Here is a 26,443-nt window from a genome sequence, read left to right on the forward strand (position 1 = left end):
AAAGGTCACTTCGTCTCATTCCTAACGATGCTTAAGTACGGGGGGGGGCACAATTTTTTCAATGAGGGCCACATAGTGAAAAATTAATGGCAAATTTAATTTTATTTCCCATTTTTGCTGTTGTTTTTTTTTCAAAATATTTCTAAAAAATTTTTTTAATTACATTTAATTATTTTATTTTTATTTTATTATTTTTATTTAATAATTAATTTACTATTATTGGCTATGGGGCAATAAAACCTGATTTTCTTTCCCATTTTGCTGTTGTTTTATTTCATTTTCTAAATATTTAAAAATTATTTATAAATTATGTTTGTACTTTTAATATTTCTCTTAATATTAGAAATGTGGCCACATAGTGAAAAATTAATGGCCAATTTTTTTTTCTAATTTTTGCTGTTGTTTTATTTAATTTTCCAAATATTTCAAAATTATATATAAATTATGTTTGTACTGTTAATATTTCTCTTAATATTAGAAATGTGGCCACATAGTGAAAAATGAATGGACAATTTTTATTATTTTTTTTCTCATTTTTACTGTTGTTTTATTTAATGATACAAATATTTCAAAATTATTTATAAATTATGTTTGTACTCTTAATATTTCTCTTAATATTAGAAATGTGGCCACATAGTGAAAAATGAATGGCCAATTTGATTTTTTTCCCCATTTTGCTGTTGTTGTTTTTTTTCAAAATATGTAAAAAATATTTATAAATTATGTCTGTACTCTTAATATTTTTCTTAATATTTTGATATAATGATATTAAAAATTCTTCCTCAACATAATTTTCAAAAATATATAACTTTATTTTCTTTTTTACAACATCTTATCAAAGCTGAAATTATGACCTTAAATTAACAATTTACATATAACATAATATATAACTTATGTAAATTAACTATAATATAACTATATACATTTTTGGGACACATCTACTTGAAGGACAGGTCAGGTTAACCAATCAGGGCACACCTCTGTGTCTTTGCATCAAAGACATTTTATGTAGTTTCATTACATTTCTGGGTTGGTTTAAAATATGTAAATACGTTCATATTTGGTAAATAAATAAGTTCAAAATGTCTGGTAAAAACTGTAAAAAGCCATGGTTATGGTTAATACAGTTCAAGTGAGACATCTTCCCTCAGGAAGGATCGTTTCAATGACAGCAAGAGTGAGTGCTCTTCTCGTCGTTAGACAATCTTTGACGTTTCTCTGTCAGTGAAGCACAAGCTCGCGGTGTCCTTGCAAGCAACGGTAAAAACTTTATAAACAGGCATATAGTGTGTTTGCTGTAGAACGTTTGAACCTTGGGGAACTTTTTTATTCGTATATGTGTACACAGAGCACTTTAAATGAATTATGGCGTTTCGTTTTTTTGATTGAAGTCGATGGTGTGGTGTTAGTAATATATGTGTTTCGGCCAGCTAATTGTGTTTAGCATATGTAAGGCACATTTAGAGATAATAATAGCGTCTTTTTTGTACGTTACAGTTGCAGCACGTCGAAGAAAGAGTCACTGAAGCAAGAAAAGCGATTCTTTAGTTGGAGTTTTCTTTACAAGTCCAGCTGTCTGTCAAACGGCATAGAGTCACGTGATGTGAGGACGTCCCGCCCCCATGAAGGAGGAGGAAGTAAAGATGGCGGAGCAAAGGTAAAATGTTTGAGTTTGGTTTTTGTGCGGTTTGCTTCTGCAATGACGGGTCCTCAAACGCTTCTTTTCCATTAAAGAAGATTTCCCAAGCCGACGCGTTTTTCCAAGCTGCTTCTGCCATCATTTCCTGTTTATGGACTCAAATTTAGTAGGAGGTTTTAACACTGCGCTGCTCCCCGAACACTTTTCGAGCTCGGATTTGATTTGCACGTATTTAAAGCACACTGACACAATGTCTCCCCCCAGAAGCTTTGTGGCCGTTTTTACCACATCCTTTCATGCCATTTGCTTTTTATTGTTAGCATCATTCCCTTCCTGGGAATACTTCTCATTTTTCACCTCTTGCCTCAATTGTTTTTCATCCTCATTAAAGTATTTTCTTATTAAGGGCTTTATTTTTCCCATTTGGAGACAAATGTTACAGATCACTTGTGCATAACACACACTGCTAATTAACATTACATTACGCAAAAAAAAAAAAAAAAAAACACCTCAAAATGTCAGCTTTCTCCCAAATCATTTCTCACTTTTTTTTCCCTGCAAGATACTATGGGAATAACGGCGTAATATTCGAAGCAAAATTAAAGTTAAATAGTAAAGAAAAACATGAGGTTGCACGGTGGATGAGTGGTTAGCGCACAGGTAGACAAATATACAGGTAGACAGGTATAGTCTTTAAAGTAATAATATTGTGTGGAAAGTTTAGTTTTTTTTACATTAGATTTATTTATTTAAATTTATTTCAAAATTTATTTAAAATTAGGTTGGCGAAAAAAGTTACAATATTACGAGAATTAACTAAAAATACAGTTTTAAAATTAAATTGTAATTATGTGGAAAAAAACAGCAGTCATTTTGAAAGAAAAAAAAATTTAATATGAAAAAAATGTTAATTGACTAGAATAGAGATGAAATAGAAAATAAACAAAATATGTATATTATGAGAAAAAGTAAATTTTAGAAAATTAGGATGGGGGAAAAAGGTTATAATATTATGGAAATAATGTCATAAATATGAGATAAAAATGCACCAGAAGTGGACAAAATTGCTGTAATTTTACAGTTATGAAAGGAAAACTTGAAAAAAATAGAAATATATATAACATATAAAAATATAACATAACATATAAAATAAAATATGTCATATTATGAGAAATAAACACAAATAAATTTTAGAAAATTAGGATGGGAGAAAGGTTATAATATTATGGAAATAATGTCATAATAATGACATAAAAATGCACCAGAAGTGGACAAAATTACTGTAATTTTACGATTATGAAAGGAAAACTTGATGTGAAAAAATAGAAATATATATAACATATAAAATAAACAAAATATGTCATATTATGAGAAATAAACAAAAATAAATTTTAGAAAATTAGGATGGGAAAAAGGTTATAATATTATGGAAATAATGTCATAAATATGAGATAAAAATGCATCAGAAGTGGACAAAATTGCTGTAATTTTATGATTATAAAAGAAAAACTTGATGCGAAAAAATAGAAATACATCCTTTCATTTTTCATTCTGTGCCCCCCCTCCCCTGGAAAACCTTTGGACACCCCAAGTCTAAGTGGATTCTTTTGTTTGGGGTTTTGGGGAGATTGAAAAAAAATCCCCAAAAGCTTCAAAGCTCAAAACTGCAAGCTGACTTCCTGCATGGGGAGGAAGCGGAGGACCTCAGGACTGATGGGAGCGGGTGGTGGTGGTGGTGGTGGTGTGGGGGAGGGACGGGGGTCCTCTCACACAATGAAGCGATGTCTCGAGAGGATTTGGTAAATCCGTAACCGTGTCGAGCAGCTTTCCGCAGAAAGGAAAGGTCTGCCTGAGCATGACAAGCAGCTTTATTTTATGTTATTGTATTCAAATTTACCACATCCTCTACACTTAGCACCCCCCCCCCCCCACGCCCTGTGTCCACGGCACACACAGGCCCACTTTGAAGACGCTTCACCATGGAAAACGACACATTTTACCCTTTCTCCAAAGTCGCCTTGTCGCAAATCCAAGCGGAAAAACTTTTTTTTTTTCCCTTTTCTGCTCAATACTGAACACAGCACGCTGTAAAAAACACTCACCTCACCCATAAAGTATTTTTTTTTAGCATCCATCCGTCACTACCTCGTCTTTCATGTTTGTATTCTAAGTTCAGGTCATGACCTGGCGACGCTTTTTAGCTGCCAGGCTGTGCTTGTGTCGCCGCCTTTTTTTCTTTATACCACCGCCAACGCAACACATCTTGCAACACGTCCCGTAAAAAGCATGCTAACGCGCTACAAACACCAACTCTGCATGTGTGTGTGTTACCTGCTGTACCGTTAAGTGGTTCAAGTCTATTCCCATCAGTGTTGCCAGGTGTCAGATTTGTACGATCATTTCACCCTTTTAGACCACTTTTAGAAAAATTAGGATGGGGAAAAAGGTTACAATATGATGGAAATAATGTCATAATGATGAGATAAAAATGCACCAGAAGTGGACAAAATTGCTGTAACTTTACGATTATGAAAGGAAAACTTGATGCGAAAAAATAGAAAGTTATATAACATGTAAAATAAGTGTGCACTTGCATACTTATGTGCATAAGTGCACATGTGCAAACTGACACTAAAGTATTTTGCTTGCATACAGTATGTGCACACTCATGGACTTTCACTTTGTGTTTTCAGTGCATAAGTGCACATGTGCATACTGACACTAAAGTCTTTTGCTTGCATACAGTATGTGCACACTCATGGACTTTCACTTTGTGTTTTCAGTGCATAAGTGCACATGTGCATACTGACACTTAGTCTTTTGAGTGCATAAATGCACACTCGTGGACATATAGTTGTTTGAATGCGTAAGTGTGCACTTGCATACTTTGTGTTTTGAGTGCATAAGTGCACATGTGCATACTGACACTAAAGTCTTTTCCTTGCATACAGTATGTGCGCACTCATGGACTTTCACTTTGTGTTTTGAGTGCATAAGTGCACACTTGCAAACTGACGCCTCATCTTTTGAGTGCATAAATGCACACTCGTGTACATATAGTTGTTTGAATGCGTAAGTGTGCACTTGCATACTTTATGTTTTGAGTGCATAAGTGCACACTTGCAAACTTACACCAGTCTTTTGATTGCAGACAGTATGTGCGCACTCATGGACTTTCACTTTCACTTTGCACAAGTGCATACTCATGTACTTACACTTTGTCTTTTGAGTGCATAAATGCACACTCGTGGACATATAGTTGTTTGAATGCATAAGTGTGCACTTGCATACTTTGTGTTTTGAGTGCACATGTGCATACTGACACCTCGTCTTTTGTGTGCATAAGTGCACACACGTGTGTCTTTTGATTGCACACAGTATGTGCACACTCATGGACTTTCACTTAAGTGTTTTGAGTGCACAAGTGCACACTTGCAAACTTACACCTCGTCTTTTGTGTGCATAAGTGCACACACATGTGTACTTACGCTTAGTGTTTTGAGTGTGTTTACATTGTCAAGTTCAACATAATGCGGTACACTGTCAGTACCCACATGATGCATAAACACTCGAAATGGTGATTGTGCACTGATGAACACTTCGCCATCTTGGCTGCATAGCGGAATGGGAGGGGCTAACTTGAAATAATGGCGGCTGAGGAGCAACCGCAATTGATGGAGAGCAGTGAACGACAATTGTTTATTCAAAGTAGAGTAGAAAGTGTTACATTATTGTATACACGCAGAATTTGCTGAAGAAGCCCCATGCCTTCAAAAGGCAGCAGCTGTACCATTACACCACCAGGGAGTGACAGGTGAGTGTGTGAATTCTGCCATGATATTCTCTTAGTCAGCTGCGTGCTGTCAATCATTGCAGCAGCGAGTGCGTCTCCTGCCTCGGGCTGACTCGGCGCTCTATGCTGACATCCTTTGCACATTTGCAGTGAATGCTCCCCCTTGTGCAAAACGGGGTCCTTGATGACGGCGATCGGAATTCGAGATGAAAGCCGAGATTTCGCAAATGATTGGCTTGAATTTTTAAAGTGCCGTGTTCAGCCGGAGAGCTTCCGCAGTGACACTTCCGCACCTGCAGGAGTTGGAATTCCTTCCTCCTCCCACCCTCGTCGTCTTCATTACGTACGAGTCAGCGGCACGGTGGGAAAAAAACGTCGGAGTTGCCGCGCGGGACGGGCAAAGTCCCCACGGGGGCCATTTCACCGCTAACTGGAGCTTTAATGATCCCCGCCGGGACTCCAAGCGCAGGGAAGAACCTGCGCCGGGAGTGGATGGAGAGGCTGGGGATCTTAACACATGGCTGCCTGAGCCTGAGTGGGTGTGTGGGGGGTGTGGGTGACCCCCCCCCCACTCCCCAAGACTGCATCAAGCTTACAGGAGTTGATTTTATTGACAAACTACATGCAGATGATTACATTCAAATGTCAACCCTAACAGGAAGTCCTCGTAGCCTCGCTGGTCACCTGACGTCCAAATATAAACACCTTCATCCTTCTCTGTCTTAAAATGCCATCGAGCTTCCTAAGCCGCCATGACAGCGCATGGAGGTGTGTGTGTGTGCCTTAAGTGTGAAGATACAGTCTGCTAATCTCCAGCAGCTTCTTTTCACCACTTCAGCAAATAGCAAGTGAACGCATCACACACACACAAACAGATATTTGATTGTTATTGTTTTATACTCAGCTGCACGGCGGTCTAGTGGTTAGCGTGGAGGCCACACAGCTAGGAGACCCGAGTTCAGTTCATCTATGTGTGGAGTTTGCATGTTCTCCCCGTGCATGCGTGGGTTTTCTCCGGGTACTCCGGTTTCCTCCCACATTCCAAAAACATGCTAGGTTAATTAGCGACTCCAAATTGTCCATAGGTAGGAATGTGAGTGTGAATGGTTGTTTGTCTATATGTGCCCTGTGATTGGCTGGCCACCAGTCCAGGGTGTACCCCGCCTCTCGCCTGAAGACAGCACACATGCAAACTCCACACAGAGATGAACTGAACTCGGGTCTCCTAGCTGTGTGGCCTCCACGCTAACCACCAGACCGCCGTGCAGCTGAGTATAAAACAATAACAATCAAATATATGTGTGTGTATGTGATGTATTCACTTGCAAACTCCACACAGAGATGGCCGAGGGTGGAATTGAACCCTGGTTTCCTTACTATGAGGTCTGCGTGCTAACCACTCGACCACCGTGCAGCCCTCGTATTTAAATTTTGTTATTGTAAATTTTCTTCTTACAATATTTTGACTTTATTCCCGTAATATTATACTATTTATTATACTATTATAAACAGTAGTAGTAGTAGTATAAACTTACTGCAGTACCAAGAATAATTTTAAATACCCTGAAATGAGGAGCATGTACCTCTTTAACGTCGCCTTGATGGTGTTCTATCTACATATTTTTTCATATCTAGTTGAGATATATATATATATTGGTAATTTAATGTTAGTGTTTATGGTGGGAGTGGTTTTATGGAAATACTAAAAATGATCACATAAGTGTACCGGACTGGAAGAAGAAAGCAGCGATCCATCTAAAACTGTCTTGATGGCAAACTCTGAAGGGAAATTAAACGTCTGTGCGGCAGATATGAAAACAACATCACACCTCAAAACTTCCAAACGGATGAAAAGGCGGCGCTAAACAACATCGTCGGAGGAGAAGTGGAATGATGATGAACAAGTGATTAGACGGGCAGAGAAAGCATTGTCTGGAAAACAAGCCGCTTATTGTCGGAACGTCTGATTCATCCATTGCAGCTTGTAGATTTGTTCCAATGCGATGTTTCAATCACGCATCGAAAGCAACCTCCTGCCGGGAAAAAGACACTTCTTTGATGGCACAAAAATGACAACACAAACACAGAAGGGGGAAGTATAAAATGAAGGACACTAGGTCCGGTTTCTCCGAATACGCAATCTCTGCATCTGCTTGAGATCCGTGGTCACTAAGACTAATACCCCCAATAATATTATGAGAAACAAGCAAAACAAAATAAAGTTATTTTAAATTATTATAGGATTATTATGGCAATGATGTCAAAAAACTGCATCAATCTCCTGGTATGGGTGCTAATCCAAGTTCATCATTTTATAAGGCTAATAGATGATTAATAAACCCATTTAAAAATCTAAACTAAGACTAAAATCTCTTACCATGCTGTTAACTACTCCCTTCAGAGAGCAGCACAAACTGGGTCTAACAAGGACACAAAAACGCTGCACAACTGTGCAAGAAGAAACAAACAAGAATTATTCCATATGATCGGAATCGGTCAATTTCACTCATGGATGATTGGTGTAAAAAATCGGCAACATAAATCCCTCGCATTTACAAAGTCATAAACAGATTTTCCATGCTCCAACTACAAAAATATTCAATTTATTGACTTGGAATCCTATATCGTGGAAATTAATTTATCGTTGGCAGGTCTGTAACCAATAAATTAAACCAGGGGTGACTGTAATCATGAAAGACAAACAAAATCCTTAGCAATAGCACAAACTGGGTCTAACAAGAACAGAAAAACTCTGCATGCTGTTCATCCAAGTTCATCATTTTATAAGGCTAATAGATGATTAGATAAGCCATGTAAAAAACTAAACTAAAACTAAAATCTCTTACCATGCTGTTAACTACTCCGTTCAGAGACCAGCACAAACTGGGTCTAACAAGAATATAAAAACGCTGCACAAATATCTGAGAGTGTGTAGTTTAAGACAAAGACGCCTCACAGGTCGTCACCTGGCAGCTGCACTAAATAGTAGCCGTCAAACACCAGTGTCAGTATCAACAGTGAAGCGGCGACTTAAGGATGCTGGACTTCCAAGAACCGGACTGCCAAGAAAAAGCCATATCTCAGACTGGACAAAAATATTCCCGAGTGATCCCAAACTTTGGAGCGGTAGTGTAAATAGATATCAGTTTCTCAGTATTTCAAATTGCGAATTGAGAAGCACTACTCTAATCCGGTCTGTAGTCTGGAGCACAAAGACTGAAGAAGGACTACGTACCCGCAAAGATAAACTGCTAGAGTGTAACTGCCTGTTTGTGGTTTCCTGGAGTCTCTACTGGTTCCCCACAATCCTCTGAGGACAACTAAGAACTTCTGGAACAAGTAAACCCGGAGAGAAGAGCAACGGGAGAATGCTCTTGCTCCATTGTGTCTGGGGGTTTGGGGGGTACGGACTCGGTCGTGATTGGACTCTGGCCAACAGCCGTCTCTCTGTTCACGGGTTCTGGTTTTCACGGTTTCAGGTTCCACAGGCAGGAGCATTCAATTAGAGCAACCGGCCAACTGGATCGATTTCAGATGAGTGTTTGAGAGTTTGCCAAGTCCTGCACGGCTCTGTCTTTTCTTCTCTTCTGACGGAATCCAAGCCTGAGGATGTTCACCTGCCACACAGTCTTTCACTTACTGACGGAGAAGGAGACATTGATCAGGTGATGAGGATGGAGAGACTCACTGACCCTTGGATAAGTGATGGATGCTGGACCGAAAAAAAAGAGAAAGAACCCGAGAAGAGCTCAGATGAAATGTGAAGAAGAACGACATGCTACGGCAACTTCAGTCAGTTTTTTTTTTGCTTCAACTTTGTACGAAGGAATACCGATTTCCAATATAATACACATTAAAAGTCAGGGACAGGAAGTGATTATGGCGCCTATTTGGTCAACAAATGTGAGCAAAGACTTTGCATGTTTTTGGAATTTGGGAGGAAACCGGAGAACCCGGAATAATCGATCGATCCAATATAAGAATCTTGACTTTTGGTGGACACTGACATAGAGGTATAAATTGAACTAAAATTAATATTTATTATTGTGCCTGTTTGTAATATTTTGCTTCCGGTGAGTGCAGGTAATTGCAGTGTTGCTACAGAGCCTCAAAAGCCTCCAGGTAAAAAAAAGACGGCGTAAAAAGTGAAGTCTAAATTATGAGCTTACGTTCCATATTCCAGGCGGAATATTGAGCATCTTTCACATAAGAGGATGCAGGATCTTTGCAGCTAATGACCACTTTGTCTTCTTGCGCATCCCAAACTTTGGAAGCAATGATTCAAATTGGAGGAAATTGTCTCCACAATTGCGTCGTACGAGCGACTTTAGGGACTCGGCATCTCTTATTAGGTCGCCGCCTGGAGCCAAAGGTCACAGTTGCGTTTAATTAGCGAGACAACGGAAAAAAACGCCGACGGCAACATTGACACACAAGTTGATGATAAGATCCAACGTTGTGTTGCGTTCATGTGCGGTTATCGTTGTGATGATTTGTTTTACAAAGCTTAAGGCTGATTTTTTCAAATTGCTAATGTGGGTCAGTGTTGATGGATGGAAAAGATACATTTTTCTTTTTTTTTTTAATTCCACCTTTCCGCTGGGAAATAATGTCTGTGGACAGAAAAGAAGTTCTCAATATTGTTGCGGCTCTGTTTGCTTGGCAGAGTCATTATTCCAGATATTGCTGCAGCAAGAGCCCAGAAGGGGTAGCAGACCCCCCCCCCCCCACAGATGTGATGGACCTGTCTACTGGAAACACTGATTGCTTAGAAGCCAGAAGTACATATACAGGAAGTCAAATAAGAAGTTTCACTATCCACGTATACATGGACCCAAATAGTCCAATTGCATTTGGTTTATTTGCTGAAACGGAAAGAAAAGTGCAAATTCGAATTAATATATAATCGGATTCCCGGATGTGGAATATTCCTTTCCCCAATCCGATTGAAGTATCTTGTACCCGCTCAAACGGAAAGTTGTCAGGGTGCGTTCTTCTTCGTTGTGTTTTTCTTCTTCTGTTGTTTATTGGCAGTTGGCAAGGAATATTCCTTTCCATCGATACCATTGTTTTCGGAAAGGTCATTCGGAAAGATTCCATTCGGAAAGAGAAAAACTCTTCATGTAAACGTGGCTAATGTCAGTTTATATTTATAAACAAGTTGTTTTAATGCGACCCCCAGCTCCAGATGTTCTTCGGTTTTAAAAATGGAGGTGAGCAATCGGCACTGGAATGCTGCGGAAAAGTTTGTTTTTGATCTAAACTAATTTCAAAACTGGACGAACGAAAAACTGGCAAGTTATTCCAACAAGTGGAAGAAAAACTCAAGGAAGTCGATATCACGTGATGTTGATGTTTTTACGTTTTACTGCGAATGCCCCATTGACTATTCTGTTGGATTATAGCAGCACATGTAGACAAGAGATTGGAATATTCCTTTCCATCGATACCATTGTTTTCGGAAAGGTCATTCGTAAAGATTCCATTCGGAAAGAGAAAAACTCTTCATGTAAACGTGGCTAATGTCAGTTTATCTTTATGAACAAGTAAACAAGGAGAGCTTCATGGTCAGAGTCTCGTTCTATGGTAGAGGAACCAGTTCAGGAAAAGCCCGACTTTTCCATGTCAGTGGATGCAAGAAGGGTTGAATCCAGGGTTGGGTATTGAACGCAGATCTTTGCCTTTCAGCTCAACTCCCTCTTCAGATGCCAAACCAATTCGCTGGTTACAACTCGTCAACAACTTGTGAAACTTTCATTCCGCTGCCTCCCAAAAGAATGGGAATCCAGAAATGTTGGAAACAAAATCGTTCAATTTGGACTCGTTAAACGTGGGCTGAAATCCGAAACCCACAGTCAACATTTGGTACTTGCTGTTACTGAATGAACCATGCTTGCGGGTGCGCCGTGTTCACCGGGATTAAGCAGCAAACAGGGGACTTAGTGAAGGAGAAGAAGGCGTCTTTGTTCCTGCTGGATGAACGTTTACTTGAGGGACGGGAGTGTGAAATGGAAAAGAGTCACATGATGAAGAAGAGAAGCAAGCATGTTATACAACACGCGTGAGTGTGAGGAATTCTCCTGCAGGTCCTAGAAGACGGACAAAGAGTCTCCTCGGGTGTTGCTAATAAAGTGATTCAGTAGCAGAGGAATGGGCCCGGACCAGCACTTATTGGTTTCAGCCTCTCGGGCGGCGTATCAGCGACTCGGTTCGTGATTGATGATGTCTTCCTTTCATCAGAGAGGTGATTCATCTTGGCTTTATTTTGTAGGATTTCAGGTGTTTGCGACGCTTCCTTTGCAATCAGAGGGAGATTAGTGATGCGTTTCTCCTTTTCTGGCAGCCTCATCACATATTTGATTAGTGAAGAAAAACAAATCAGCATACGCTCGCCTAACACGCCGCTTTATTGAAGTTTATCACGTGTTTGGAAGGAAGTCAATTCACTGCCGCTTGACAAAGTACGACTACAGGAAGGATGATTTACGAAGACAAACACACGTTTCCTTTGCATCACGCTCAGATTTTTCATTTACCTTTTCTTTGCTTCTCCTCATCTCATGCAGTTGTTGGTTTTTGGGTGTGTACATGTGTGACGTTAGCATCATTGCCATTGATGTTAGCATCATCGCCATTGATGCTAGCTTCATTACCACCAATGTTAGCATCATCAACATTGATGTTAGCTTCATTACCACCGATGTTAGCATCATCAACATCGATGTTAGCATCATCACCATTGATAGCATTATTATCATCGCTGTTAGAACATCACCGTTAATGTTAGCATCGTTATAATCAATGTTAGCATCACCATTGATGTTAGCATCATTATCAAAAATGTTAGCATCACCATTGATGTTAGCATCATTATCAAAAATGTTAGCATCACCATTGATGTTAGCAACATTAGCATCAATTTCAGCATCATCACCATTGATGTTAGCATCATCACCATCGATGTTAGCATCATTATCATCGATGTTAGCATCATCACCATTGATGTTAGCATTATTATCATCAATGTTAGCATCACCATTAATGTTAGCATCATTATAATCAATGTTAGCATCACCATTGATGTTAGCATCATCATCATTGATGTTAGCATCATCACCATTGATGTTAGCATTATTATCATCAATGTTAGCATCACCATTAATGTTAGCATCATTATATCAATGTTAGCATCACCATTGATGTTAGCATCATTATCATCAATGTTAGCATCACCATTGATGTTAGCATCATTATCATCAATGTTAGAATCATCACCATTGATGTTAGCATCATTATCATCAATGTTAGCATCACCACCATTGATGTCAGCATCATTACATCAATGTTAGCATCATTATCATCGATGTTAGCATCATTATTGACGTTACCATCATCACAATTGATGTTAGCATCATTATCATCGACGTTAGCATCATCGCCATTGATGTTAGCATCATTATCCTCAATGTTAGCATCATCACCATTGATGTTAGCATCATTATCCTCAATGTTAGCATCATCACCATTGATGTTAGCATCATTATCATCAATGTTAGCATCATCACCATTGATGTTAGCATCATTATCCTCAATGTTAGCATCATCACCATTGATGTTAGCATCATTATCATCAATGTTAGCATCATCACCATTGATGTTAGCAATCCTACGACAACCAGGCCATAAAAAAACTAACAAAGGCACCGCTGTACTTATTGCCGTCTTCTGCAACATGGTAATGCAAGTATCTTTCAAATCAGTATTCCATGCCTGGACCTTTTCTACCATGGAAAGGTTCTGATCCGGTTGTTCATGTGAGGATGTGTAAAGTGTCTGCAGGGCCTTCCGGCCACACGAGGATGCGCCTGGTCTAAAAGTCTTTTATTTAACGCCGCAGTCCTGACCTGACAGTTCATTTAATCATATTTATATTCATACCAGAGGAACATCTCAGGGTTAAGCGGCACCGAAGCTCCGCAGTCAGTGGTTTTTATCTCACACAGACAAAAACACACTGACCTTCCTCTGTGAATTTCCAACTAGGAGTGCGCTTCATGACTCAAAGTTCCCGTTATTGACTGAACACTCCAGTGCTCTTGTATTCATTTAGCCTCGCTAACAAGCTGTGTGTCTTGTATTCATTTGCCTCTGCAAACAGCCTGGAATGTATTCAATATGTTTCTACATTTCCTTTTATATTTGACTGTGAGCCATTAGCGTGCACGCCCACACACACGCACACACACACACATGCATGCGTGCACACAGGTCGAGTAAACAAGGAACGGTGCAGAACGGCAAACACAGCATTATCGACCACTACTGGTGCATTTGCATTAGTGTCCACGTTTGATTCGTACGGACTCTAACTGTTCCCTGCAGTCTCATTTCATTGAGGGCCGCTGTAAATTTACAGTCAACCGCCCCATATTAAGCAAATGAAACAGTAAATTTGAAGGCTCTATTTTGCTCTGAAACAAGGTTAGTTCCTCAGTCAGGAGAAGGATTTAGTGTTAAATGAGCGTCACCGCCGTAAAACTGTCCTCGCGATGGAGACCTCAAATCCTCTTGTTCGGTTCGCATCACTTTTCTGAAAGGATCGCGGGGTTGGACGCCGGATTCTGAACGCCGGCTCCTCCGTCTCGCCTTTTTGGCTATATTTAGTGCAGCTGCCAGGTGACGTCCTGTGAGGCGTCTTTGTCTTAATCGGCACACTCTCAGATATTTGTGCAGCGTTTTTGTGTCCTTGTTAGACCCAGTTTGTGCTGCTCTCTGAAGGGAGTAGTTAACAGCATGGTAAGAGATTTTAGTTTTAGTGTAGATTTTTATTTTGGCTTTTCTAATCATCTATTAGCCTTATAAAATGATGATCTTGGATGAACAGCATGTGGCGTTTTTCTGTCCTTGTTAGACCCAGTTTGTGCTATTGCTAAGGATTTTTTTTGTCTTTCATGATTACAGTCACCCCTGGTTTAATGAATTGGTTACAGACCTGCCAGCGATAAATTAATTTCCACGATATAGGATTCCAAGTCAATAAATGGAATATTTTTGTAGTTGGAACATGGAAAATCTGTTTATGACTTTGTAAATACGAGGGATTTATGTTGCCGATTTTGATACCAATCATCCATGAGTGAAATTAACCGATTCCGACACAGATCATATGGAATAATTCTTGTTTGTTTCTTCTTGCACAGTTGTGCAGCGTTTTTCTGTCCTTGTTAGACCCAGTTTGTGCTGCTCTTTGAAGGGAGTAGTTAACAGCATGGTAAGAGATTTTTGTTAAGATTTTTAAATGGGTTTGTTAATCATCTATTAGCCTTATGAAATGATGAACTTGGATTAGCAGCCATACCAGGAGATTGATGCAGAGGACAGACAGTTGTTGATAGTAGGCCTCTATGCAAAAATATACATCCTTCTTTGAAAATCATCTGATTCATTTTCATTTTTGGGGAAATGGATAAAAAAATTTGTGAAATGGGAAAAAAAAATTCGGGAAATGCATGAAAATTTTTTTTTTTGGAAAACAAAGAAATTTGCAAGTGATCCCAAACTTTTGAGCGGTAGTGTCAGTGAACCATACAAGTGTAAATTGTTGTTGTCGGGTCTGTGCTAATATTGAAAGTACCCCCCTCCTGCATCGTATAGCATGGCATAGTTACCTGCAACAGGTTTTTTCGACGCACCCTGCAGACTTGGGTCTGTGTTTCTTGATGGAGTGGAGTCGAAATACGTGATTGAGGCTGCAGTAGCTTGTTGGCGTGGCGCACATTCGGCAGCTGAAGCAAGCCGGCCAAGCCATTAATCCTAAACCACCATCAATCCTTTTATTTAGTCTCTTGATTAAAGACTCCTTTAAATGAGCTGCTAAAAGCCTCCGGTTTAGTAAGAAATATCATGCACAACTTGAACAAGCTTGCACTTTGCACAAAGCACTTTAGTTATGAACGAGGCGAGCACTATTTCCAGGAAAACACACACAAACTCCTGAGTCAGCCCCCCTTCCAAACTACATTGATTTAAAAATGCATGAATTATGATTATAAAAAGCGGGGTAATTTTCATCCCGCTCTCTGCGGCGAGGAGATACGCTCTCATCCCGCCGCAGCCCGTACCGCTGATAAGGCCTCGCCCGTTGGATGATAAGGCTTGGCTGAGCTGCGGTGCCTCTCCTCCTCCGCGGCGACGCGTTCAATTCGGATGCAACAATACCAGCTTCTGATGTAAATATGCATTATTGTAGTATTCATCTTTCCATTAGCAGTATACAGGTATTTTATATTTGTATGTCCCCAAAGACAAACATCCGCGAGCACGTGTTGTAGATTCATCTGCCCAAATCGGGAGAGGGGGGGGGGCATTTGGAAAATGTGTCTGGACCCAGATTACAGCACCAGAACCGTCTTTAATCAGCCTTTCTTCCTTGAAGTCACTTCACTGTCGTTGAGAGCTTAGCGCTCAAAGCAAGACGGATGCTGCAAACTCAGTCGCCGCTTCATTGTTGATACTGACACTGGTGATTGACGGCTACTATTTAGCGCAGCTGCCAGGTGACGACCTTAAACTACACACTCTCAGATATTTGTGCAGCGTTTTTCTGTCCTTGTTAGACCCAGTTTGTGCTGCTCTCTGAAGGGAGTAGTTAACAGCATGGTAAGAGATTTTAGTTTTAGTTTAGATTTTTAGATGGCTTTTCCAATCATCTATTAGCCTTATAAAATGATGAACTTGGATTAGCAGCCATACCAGGAGATTGATGCAGAGGACTGACAGTTGTTCATAGTAGGCCTCTATGCAAAAATGTACATCCTTCTTTCAAAATCATCTCATTCATTTTTATTGTTTGGGAAATGGATATAAATGTTTGGGAAATGGAAAAAATTGTTCGCAAAATGCATGAAAATGTGTTTTTCTTTGGAAAACACATATTTTTGCAGCATTTTTGTGTCCTTGTTAGACCCAGTTTGTGCTGCTCTCTGAAGGGGAAATGGAAAAAAAATTGAGAAATGCATTAAATTTTTTTGTACCAAAAAAAATTATTTAAATTTAAAAATTCCCCACCCAAAAAATAATTACTAAAAAAAACTTCTTGATGGCTGCCTCTATCTGTGAAATGTATACTTCGCCTCATTGTTATTATTTTCATTTTGTATTCTTTTACCAATAAATGTACATTGAAATAAGAAGGAAATTTGAGTGTACAGCTATTAATATAATTACTTTGAAATTGCGTTTAATTAGGAAAAACATGGCAATGCAGTACAAATTTTCTGTCGATATTTACAGAACAACTTTAATCAAGAAATATTCTTAGATTTTTGTAAATTATTTTTATTTAATATAATTTAAAATATATATTTTATTTAAATAAAATTATTTTTATATCATTATATCATTATATATTTTACATCATTATTGTTATTATCCATTCAATAAATAAAATAAAATTACATTAAAACAAAAACTAGAAAAGCACTGTTTTTTAAATATATTGGTTGAGATGTTAACAAAGGTATGCTTCAGGGCTCCGTGTTGAAAACCTTTTGTTTTTATTTTTGCAATCAACCAGCTTAAATTAATTCCACCTTCCATAAGTTTTAAATTAAAAAAACGCATGATTGGCAACAACCGTTGTCGCAACGTCTTGAAGTTTCTTCCTTTTGAGATGAAACTGAAGCTTTGCGTACGACAGGTGAGGCGATGTCAGGCAGGTCAGCAGCGTGAAAGGATTCCCTCTTTCCACTTGGCACCGACGGTCGCTCCGGGTGCCAGGATGTCGTCCGAGGCTGTCGGGCACGCTTCGCCTCGCCACTCGGACGGCTTCCAGGATGAGACCGAAGCAGCTCGTCACGTCTTTGTGTGTCCTGACGGCTGCGTGGACGCCTACCTTTTACTCGCTTTAAACACAACACAGTCTTTGTCACGACAAGCTTTGTGTGTGTGTGTGATTAAATCGTAGCTGGAGTGGTGCGACGGGTCCCGCGGAGTCGGGTGCACAATGATTAACCTTTTTTTTGGCAGGACGACGTCTCACTTGGCACGCCTGTGGAGGCCCCAGCGGCGTGTGTTTGTGCATGTATGATGAGCATCATGATGAAGTGAGGTTGGGAAATAGCATCTTAAATCGCATTTATTTTTGAAATATAAAAAAAAAATTTTTTTAAATATAAAGCTATTTCAGTAATAACAATCATGATGATTGGACACCATATGATTTTTAGAAATCAATACATACACAATAAATAAACATATACAAAGATAACTCTCTAACAAATAGTGGAAAATAAAACCACACTTTCACCAAAATATGCAGCTATTTCAGTAATAACAATCATGATGATTGGACACCAAATGATTTTTAGATATCAATACATACACCATAAAAACATATACAAAGATAACTGTCTCATAAAAAGTGGAAAATAAAACCACACTTTCACCAAAATATACAGCTATTTCAGTAATAACAATCATGAGGATTGGACACCACATAATTTTTAGATATCAATACATACACCATAAAAACATATACAAAGATAACTCATAAATAGTGCAAATAAAACCTTGCTCTCACCTAAATATACAGCTATGTCAGTAATAACAATCATGATGATTGGACACCATATGATTTTTAGAAATCAATACATACACAATAAGTAAACATATACAAAGATAACTCTAACAAATAGTGGAAAATAAAACCACACTTTCACCAAAATATGCAGCTATTACAGTCATAACAATCATGATGATTGGACACCATATGATTTTTTGATATTAATACATACACAATAAATAAACATATACAAAGATAACTGTCTCATAAATAGTGGAAAATAAAACCACCCTTTCACTAAAATATGCAGCTATTTCAGTCATAACAATCATGATGATTGGACACCATATGATTTTTAGATATTAATACATACACAATAAATAAACATATACAAATATAACTGTCTCATAAATAGTGGAAAATAAAACCACACTTTCACTAAAATATGCAGCTATTTCAGTCATAACAATCATGATGATTGGACACCATATGGTTTTTGGATATCAATACATACACTATAAAAAACATATACAAAGATAACTGTCTCATAAATAGTGGCAAATAAAACCTCACTCTCGCTTAAATATGCAGCTATGTCAGTCATAACAATCATGATGATTGGACACCATATGAACATACGCCATAAAAAACATATACAAAGAAAAAGAAGAAAAAAAATGAAATATATATATTTTTTAAATGAGCCGTGCATGTGCAAACTGTGTCGATACGGTTAAATAACGCCAACGTGATTGATCAGCAAAGTCATCCATGTGTTCAGCCAGCACATAACGATGCCATCATAGAATGTTCTGGTCCAAAACAAGCCAAAAACAAAAAAAAAAGTTATTTTTTTATAGCAAACAAAGTTCACTTTGCAGCAAAATAACTTGTAATTGCATATTTTTAAGGCAAACTTAGCTCCTCCGCCTCAAACTTTGCAACATTTATCGCTGCCGTTGTCTCGTTTGTCGCCGTGCCCTCCTCGTTTGCAAGGCCGCCCTCTGATTGGCTACAGACGACGCTTTGAAAGACGCCATTATGCGGCAGTCGCTTGTGTTTACCATCATAAATGGAGGCGTCTTTTGTGTGTTGACCACGCTCCGGTTGTGCCTCCAATGTGACTCGGAGGCGAACCGGCTGCAGACGCGTAATTACCCCATTAACTGTTTATTTGGCGGCTCCCTAACAACATTTAGACGAGAAGCGCACAAGCGGAGTCCAATCATCAACCGGGTTTACTCATGTAATTGCCTGCCGCACAATCACAGCAACAGAGTGTCGCCATTGTTTGTGACACGCTGGGGGTTGGGGGGGGGGGATGAGCCGGCCAACCCAGGATGGGCCCATGCTGAGGGAACGGGTGGAAAACCTCAGGGTTGCAGATTTTCTTGCGAGCAATTAGTTAATGAGGGACCGGGGCGCTAAGCACAGTGACCTGGTTGGTGGGCCTGAATGGGAATACTGGGAACACCGATCGTAATGATTGGCTGCAACGTGACTCTCCGACCTCTGATCTTTGGGGGTGAAAGGTCATGTTGATGACTTTATATACAGCTGGAGAGAAAACAATTCAGCATGGCTTCAGTATTAGTGGACTTCAACATACATTGTGCACTTTTTGAGTACTTTTATTAGACCGGTTTTGTTTTTGAGGAATAACGTTCCCATTTTGGAAATCTCTCGGGGGGCTAATAGATGATTAGAAAAAGCCATCTAAAAATCTAAACCAAAACTAAAATCTCTTACCATGCTGTTAACTACTTCCTTCAGAGAGCAGCACAAACTGGGTCTAACAAGGACAGAAAAACGCTGCACAAATATCTGAGAGTGTGTAGTTTACCTGGCAGCTGCACTAAATAGTAGCCGACAATCACCAGTGTCAGTGTCAACAGTGAAGCGGCCACTTCAGGATGCCGGAATTCCAAGAACTGGACTGCCAAGAAAAAAGCCATATCTCAGACTGGACAAAAACATTCCCAAGTGATCCCAAACTTTGGAGCGGTAGTGTATGCTCTGCTGCACGTACGCCTTAAAGTAATGCAAGACATGGTAAAAGTGGAAGATGCTGAGGATAAAAGTCAAAATGAGAGACAGGAAGAACAAAGGAGGCCGCCACCTCTCTTTCTCTCTCTCTCTCTCTCTCTGTCTTTCATTGTCTCTTGCCCCGTCCGTCCTCTCCCAGCTTCAGGCGAGATGAAGAGTTGCTCTTGTTTTAATTATGCAGAGGCTGCAGAGCAGGACAGGACATGTTTCAGCGTCGCCGCCAATTAAGCGCCGTCACCCAGTCGCAGAAGAAGAGGACGGGGGGGTTGGGAAAGTGGGTGAGGCGGAAGATGAAATTTATTCTTGACATTCTTTTTTTGTCAAGCGAGGACTATAACACAGGCCTGCAGGCAGCCATTTTTTATTTGCCACTATTTATTAGATAGGTATCATTGTATGTTTTTTTTACGTCGTATGTATTGATATCTAAAAATCATATGGTGTCCAATCATCATGATTGTTATGACTGAAATAGCTGTATATTTTGGTGAAAGTGTGGTTTTATTTGCCACTATTTATTAGACAGTTATCTTTGTATATGTTTTTTTATGGCATATGTATTGATATCTAAAAATCATATGGTGTCCAATCATCATGATTGTTATTACTGAGATAGCTGCATATTTTGGTGAGAGGGAGGTTTTGTTTGTCACTATTTATTAGACAGTTATCTTTGTATATGTTTTTTATGACGTATGTATTGATATCTAAAAATCATATGGTGTCCAATCATCATGATTGTTATTACTGAGATAGCTGTATATTTAGGTGAGAGCGAGGTTTTATTTGCCACTATTTATTCGTTATTTTTGTATATGTTTTTTATGGCGTATTTATTGATATCTAAAAATCATATGGTGTCCAATCATCATGATTGTTATTACTGAGATAGCTGTATATTTAGGTGAGAGCGAGGTTTTATTTGCCACTATTTATTAGACAGTTATCTTTGTATATGTTTTTTTATGGCGTATGTATTGATATCTAAAAATCATATGGTGTCCAATCATCATGATTGTTATTACTGAAATAGCTGTATATTTAGGCGAGAGTGAAATTAGAGTAAAGTCTGTAGAATTTATTTTTTTTTTTGAGGGGGGGGGGGTGCCCCACAAGGAACTGCATTGAGGCGGACCAGGTGTTCTCCAAAGTCTTGATATGGCTCACATTGACTTTGCGGCATTGATCTGCTAAATGTGCAAATTCACGTTGGCGTCCATTAAGGCGGCAAAGTGTCACATGGATAAAGAGGGCGGCGAGCAACGCTGCAGCGGCAGGTAATTACCACTCCGCCATCGATAACCATTCTAATAGACTCGCAAGCCCGCTATTTACATTAGGGAGGTGGCCCTCTTACCGTATTGACTTTCATAAAATATATGTGCACTGGGTTACATTTAAATCAATGAAGCCATTTGAAGAGAATTATCATTAAGAGGCAGCTGTGTTAAGTCACGGCAGCAGCAGGAGGAGAAGGAGGAGGAGGAGGAGGAAGAGGAGAAAGAACGGGCAATCTAGCATGGAGCCATGCCTTAAACCAACATCATTTACTGCATGGCTGCATCCGCACACTCGCACACCCTCACCGGGAGGCAGGCGGCAAACCCGAGTCGTGAGAGGAGTCACAGTGTCCGCATCACGAAATTGTCAAAGCGTGGAATCACCTCCCAACCCTCGAGATGTCCGATGGAACGGGAGACAAAAACCACTTATTGCAAAAGCTGGTCCACAACTTCACGCCACTATTAGCATTCTTATTTCAATACTTTTTTAAAATATAATAGAAAACAATTACATATGGCTTTTTCTCGGCAGTCCAGTTCTTGGAAGTCCAGCATCCTGAAGAGGCCGCTTCACCGTTGATACTGACACTGGTGTTTGACAGCTACTATTTAGTGCAGCTGCCAGGTGACGACCTTAAACTACACACTCTCAGATATTTGTGCGGCGTTTTTGTGTCCTTGTTAGACCCAGTTTGTGCTGCTCTCTGAAGGGAGTAGTTAACAGCATGGTAAGAGATTTTAGTTTAGATTTTTAGATGGCTTTTCTAATCATCTATTAGCCTTGAAATGTAACTAAAAAACCAAAAGCCGAGAGTAAAGTCAAAATATTAAGAGAAAAAAAAACTACAGAAATTTACGAGACTAACATGTTAATCTTATGAAGAAAATGTTTCAGTAGCTAACTATGTTATTCTTTAAAAATTATGTATTTTTCTCCTTAGATTACACTGTTTTTGTTGTAATATTTTTTTCACTTTATTATTAAATTTACTGTTTTTTTCATTTTTGCTGTTTTTTTTTCTTGCTAAATTATTATTATTTGAACATGCATCAGATTACAATTGAATGCATCCCATAACCAGTTCAAATCCTACCCCTCCATCTGGTACTTTTACAATCAGTAACTGTTACATTTGTTCACTTCCTGCTTTCCTAATATAATTTAAGTTTTTTTTTAAAAACTTTATTTATTTATTTATTTATTTTTTTATCACGTACCAAAGTACAAAGTGATATGACCATATGACCATTGTTTGTGAAATGCATGAAAATTAGTTTTTCTTTGGAAAACGTAAAAATTTGCAAGTGATCCCCAACTTTTGAGCGGTAGTTACATTTGTTCACTTCCTGCTTTCCTAATGTAGTTTAAGTTTTTTTTTTTTTTTAAACTTTATTTATTTATTTTATGTTAATCTTATGAAGAAAAAGTTTCAGTAGCTAACTACGTTATTCTTTAAAAAATTATGTATTTTTCTCCTTAGATGACTTTTTTTGTCATAATTTTTTTTTACTTTATTATTAAAATTACTGCAATTTTTTTTTATTTTTTGAAATTTTTTTTTCTTGCTAAATTATATTTATAAAATGTGCTGCAGGCCTTTCCCCGGGTGTAATGACGGCGTGGTACGCAGGTGGCGCTGTAGGGAAAGCCGATAATGAAATGGAGTGTGCCACTTCATTAACGTCAGTGTAATCAGATTACTTTTCCACATTCCGCATGCACATATAAGCAGCCCCGCAAATTCAAAATAAATGCATGATTGGGAGAAATATAATGTAAATAATACATTAAAGCAGTGTATATTCATATAGCGACATTGTGTATGTATGTGTGTGTGTGTGTGTGTGTGTTCTGTCCTAGAATTCCGGCAGCAGCGTTCCATGATGATGGTGATATTAAGGGGGAAGTGTAGCAGGGGGACTTGATGGGCGTCCTCCATATTTCCTCTAATAGAATGTAACTAGCATCATTATTTTTTCATCACAGCCCTCCCACTGCTGTCGTGCACATCTAGGAACATCACTTTCCTCCCCGCGCAGCATCCCCCCCGCCGCCCGCCGCCCCTTCATCACGCCGCCGCTCAATTAAAGAGCAGCACATCACATGCTGGGGTGGTAGTGGTGGTGGTGGGGGGTGGGAGCAGGAGAAAGGAAGAGGCTTGCTCATGCGCCCGGCGGCAGCTTCTGAGGCTCCCGAAACACTTCACTCCGCGGCGGGGCTGACATCTTGGATTTGGCGCTGATAAAAGAAGCCACGAAGAAGAAAGAGCGGGGAAGAGAAAAGGCATTCTGGGGTTGAAGAGTCGCTCGGAGACAGATTAAGAACCAGTCTGCCTTTTTGAAGGCCGCATCAACTGGACGCCGTGACATCACCGGAGATCATAGCAGGCTGGGATGCAAGAGAAGGGTCACTTGTCGCTATGGCAACAAACGTATGTACGTGGAAGCGGACACATAAGCTTTAAAAAAAATTAGAGAACGAGATGTGACCTCACACACGTAAACATTTTTCTCTTCGAAAACCAGAACCAGAACCAGAACCAGCGGGCCCTCGTCATGTTGTGATGTAAACATCGACGCCCGCCCGAGGCTTCGCGTCGTTCATCTCCCAGATGAGACTATTTTCTGCCGGCTGCTCGTCATGATTGCCTCGGAAACCATCTTGTCTTCCTCGCCGCCTCACATAAATAAAGAGGCATCAGCTGACCCGCCTCTTGGTCGACAGAACACCAACAAAATGGCGGTCACTTCCTCGTCATCGCCTTGCATCACCTGCACTCAGATCATCATTCATTCATAAGCCTACATTCTACATGGAAGGATTAGCATTGGAGCTAAATTTAAGTGTTAGGATCAGGGTTAGCATTGGAGCTAAATTGACTTACGGATTAGGGTTAGGGTTGGGAGTTTGGGACCTGGGTTAGGGTTAGGGCCGGGATTAGGTTTGGAGGTCAAGGTTAGGCTAGAGTAGAGTCCCTTTTTGGAGGTAGTCGGGTATGATGAAAACGGATATGACCATTTTTGAGCCGTGACATCATAACGAAAGTTAGATGACTGAATGATGAATTTACTCCCATCACAAACTTTGGGTCATTTTTTTCTCATTTTCAAGCTACAACCATTTAAAATAATAGTATAAAAATTAATTTAATAATATAATTAATTAATATAATATAATTATAATATAATATATATATTTGTAATATATAATATTAATATTATATGATTATAATTATTATAATTATACTTATGTGTAATTATAATTCTATAATTATAATTATAACTTCATAATTATAATTATATAATAATTATAATTATATATTATATATTAATATTTTTATTATAATTAATATAGATTAATTTAATTTAATTTAATTTAATTTAATTTAATTTAATTTAATTTAATTTAAAAAATTCTTGAAAAAAAATATGTGTTGCTAATCGCTAGTCTCTATGTAATCCACAGATGGAAGAGTGGATACCTAGCTCTCCATTTGGCTACAAAGACTCAACAAGACGCTGGTTTGCCGTCAGCCTTTTTTTTTACCCGAGGCCCGGACCACACGTCATGTGCTGGAAGACACAGCCATCCCAAATCGAGTAAGTGTTGTTGCTGTACTATCTATGCTACCGTGACAGAATTAGCATAAGTATGCGTATCAGTGCACCTCGAAAATAGCTTTGGGTAGTGTTTTTTAAATCATCAAAATACGGCAACTATTCCGTGTTATCATCCGTGTACATGCTAATGCATGATCACAGCATGGATAGCTAACCATGCAACTTTGGTAGAGGCTTATTTTTTTGAGGCTTCATAGTCGAAATTGGTATATCCCAATGACAGTATTTGTTTTCTTGTGTTAGAATGCACAGAATAATAATAATAATAATAATAATAATACATTTTATTTGTATTGCGCTTTTCAAAATACTCAAAGACACTTTACAGAAAAATGGAGTTAAATAAAAACAAGTAAACAGAGTAAAAGATACGTAAAAATACAACATTCATTCATTCATGTAGAAAAGAGAAATAAATACGTGTTCATGTTTCACATAAGGATTGGGAATGATGGGAAAAAATTCCTAAACAAGTGCAATCCCTTTTAGATACAGCCCGTGGGCTGCAGTGTGTCCAGGTCCTGTTTAGAGCAAAGGCTAGGGCAAGGGTGTCCAAAGGGTGTCCCGGGTGCCGTTTGTGGCCTACAACTGTATTTTTTTTACTTCATTTAAATTTAATAGGAACCAAACAACAACCACAAAAAAGAAAAAAAAATCAATCATAATCAGCTACTATTTAGCGCAGCTGCCAGGTGACGACCTGTGAGGCGTCTTTGTCTTAAACTATACACTCTCAGATATTTGTGCAGCGTTTTTCTGTCCTTGTTAGACCCAGTTTGTGCTGCTCTCTGAAGGGAGTAGTTAACAGCATGGTAAGAGATTTTAGTTTTAGTTAATCTATTAGCCTTATAAAATGATGAACTTGGATTAGCAGCCATAGCAGGAGATTGATGCAGAGGACTGACAGTTGTTGATAGTAGGCCTCTATGCAAAAATGTACATCCTTCTTTGAAAATCATATCATTTGTTTTCATTGGTTGGGAAATGGATAAAAATGTTTGCGAAATGCATGAAAATGTGTTTTTCTTTGGAAAACACTCTCAGATATGCAGCGTTTTTCTGTCCTTGTTAGACCCAGTTTGCTCTGCTAGTAGGCCTCTATGCAAAACTGTACATTCTTCGTTGAAAATCAAAAAATTGTTTGTGAAATGGAAAAAATTGTTTGTGAAATGCATGAAAATTAGTTTTTCTTTGGTAAACTAAGAAATTTGCAAGTGATCCCTAACTTTTGAGCGGTAGTGTATGCAGTTTTTTTTCTTAAAGTAAAGATAATGTCTTAAAGGGAAGGTCCATCCTAGTATCACAATATGTTATATATATTCAATATATAGGTTAGAGTTTGCGGTCAAGTTAGGTTGAGAGTTACAACCGCCAGGTCGTTTGGCATCACTTAATTCTTTTCATGTTAATTATTGTACTTGTGTAACGCATATTTTTCTTTAAAAACCCGATCCCCGTGAAAGCCTCCAAATCAAATAAAAGCGATTGCATAAGTCTTA

General features: G+C 38.8%; 1 long non-coding RNA gene across 1 annotated transcript; it reads left to right on the plus strand.

Moving 5' to 3' along the window:
• The first annotated feature begins 1,215 nt into the window (after window positions 1-1,215).
• On the plus strand, window positions 1,216-24,211 carry LOC144894914 (uncharacterized). Its single transcript, XR_013625461.1, has 3 exons — window positions 1,216-1,260; window positions 1,498-1,657; window positions 23,311-24,211. It is a non-coding gene; the product is annotated as an uncharacterized LOC144894914 (long non-coding RNA).
• Window positions 24,212-26,443: the final 2,232 nt, after the last annotated feature.

This window comes from Doryrhamphus excisus, linkage group LG23 (assembly GCF_037039965.1).
Source record: "Doryrhamphus excisus strain RoL-2023G ecotype Guam linkage group LG23, RoL_Dexc_Guam_v1.1, whole genome shotgun sequence".
NCBI classification, from domain to species: domain Eukaryota; kingdom Metazoa; phylum Chordata; class Actinopteri; order Syngnathiformes; family Syngnathidae; genus Doryrhamphus; species Doryrhamphus excisus.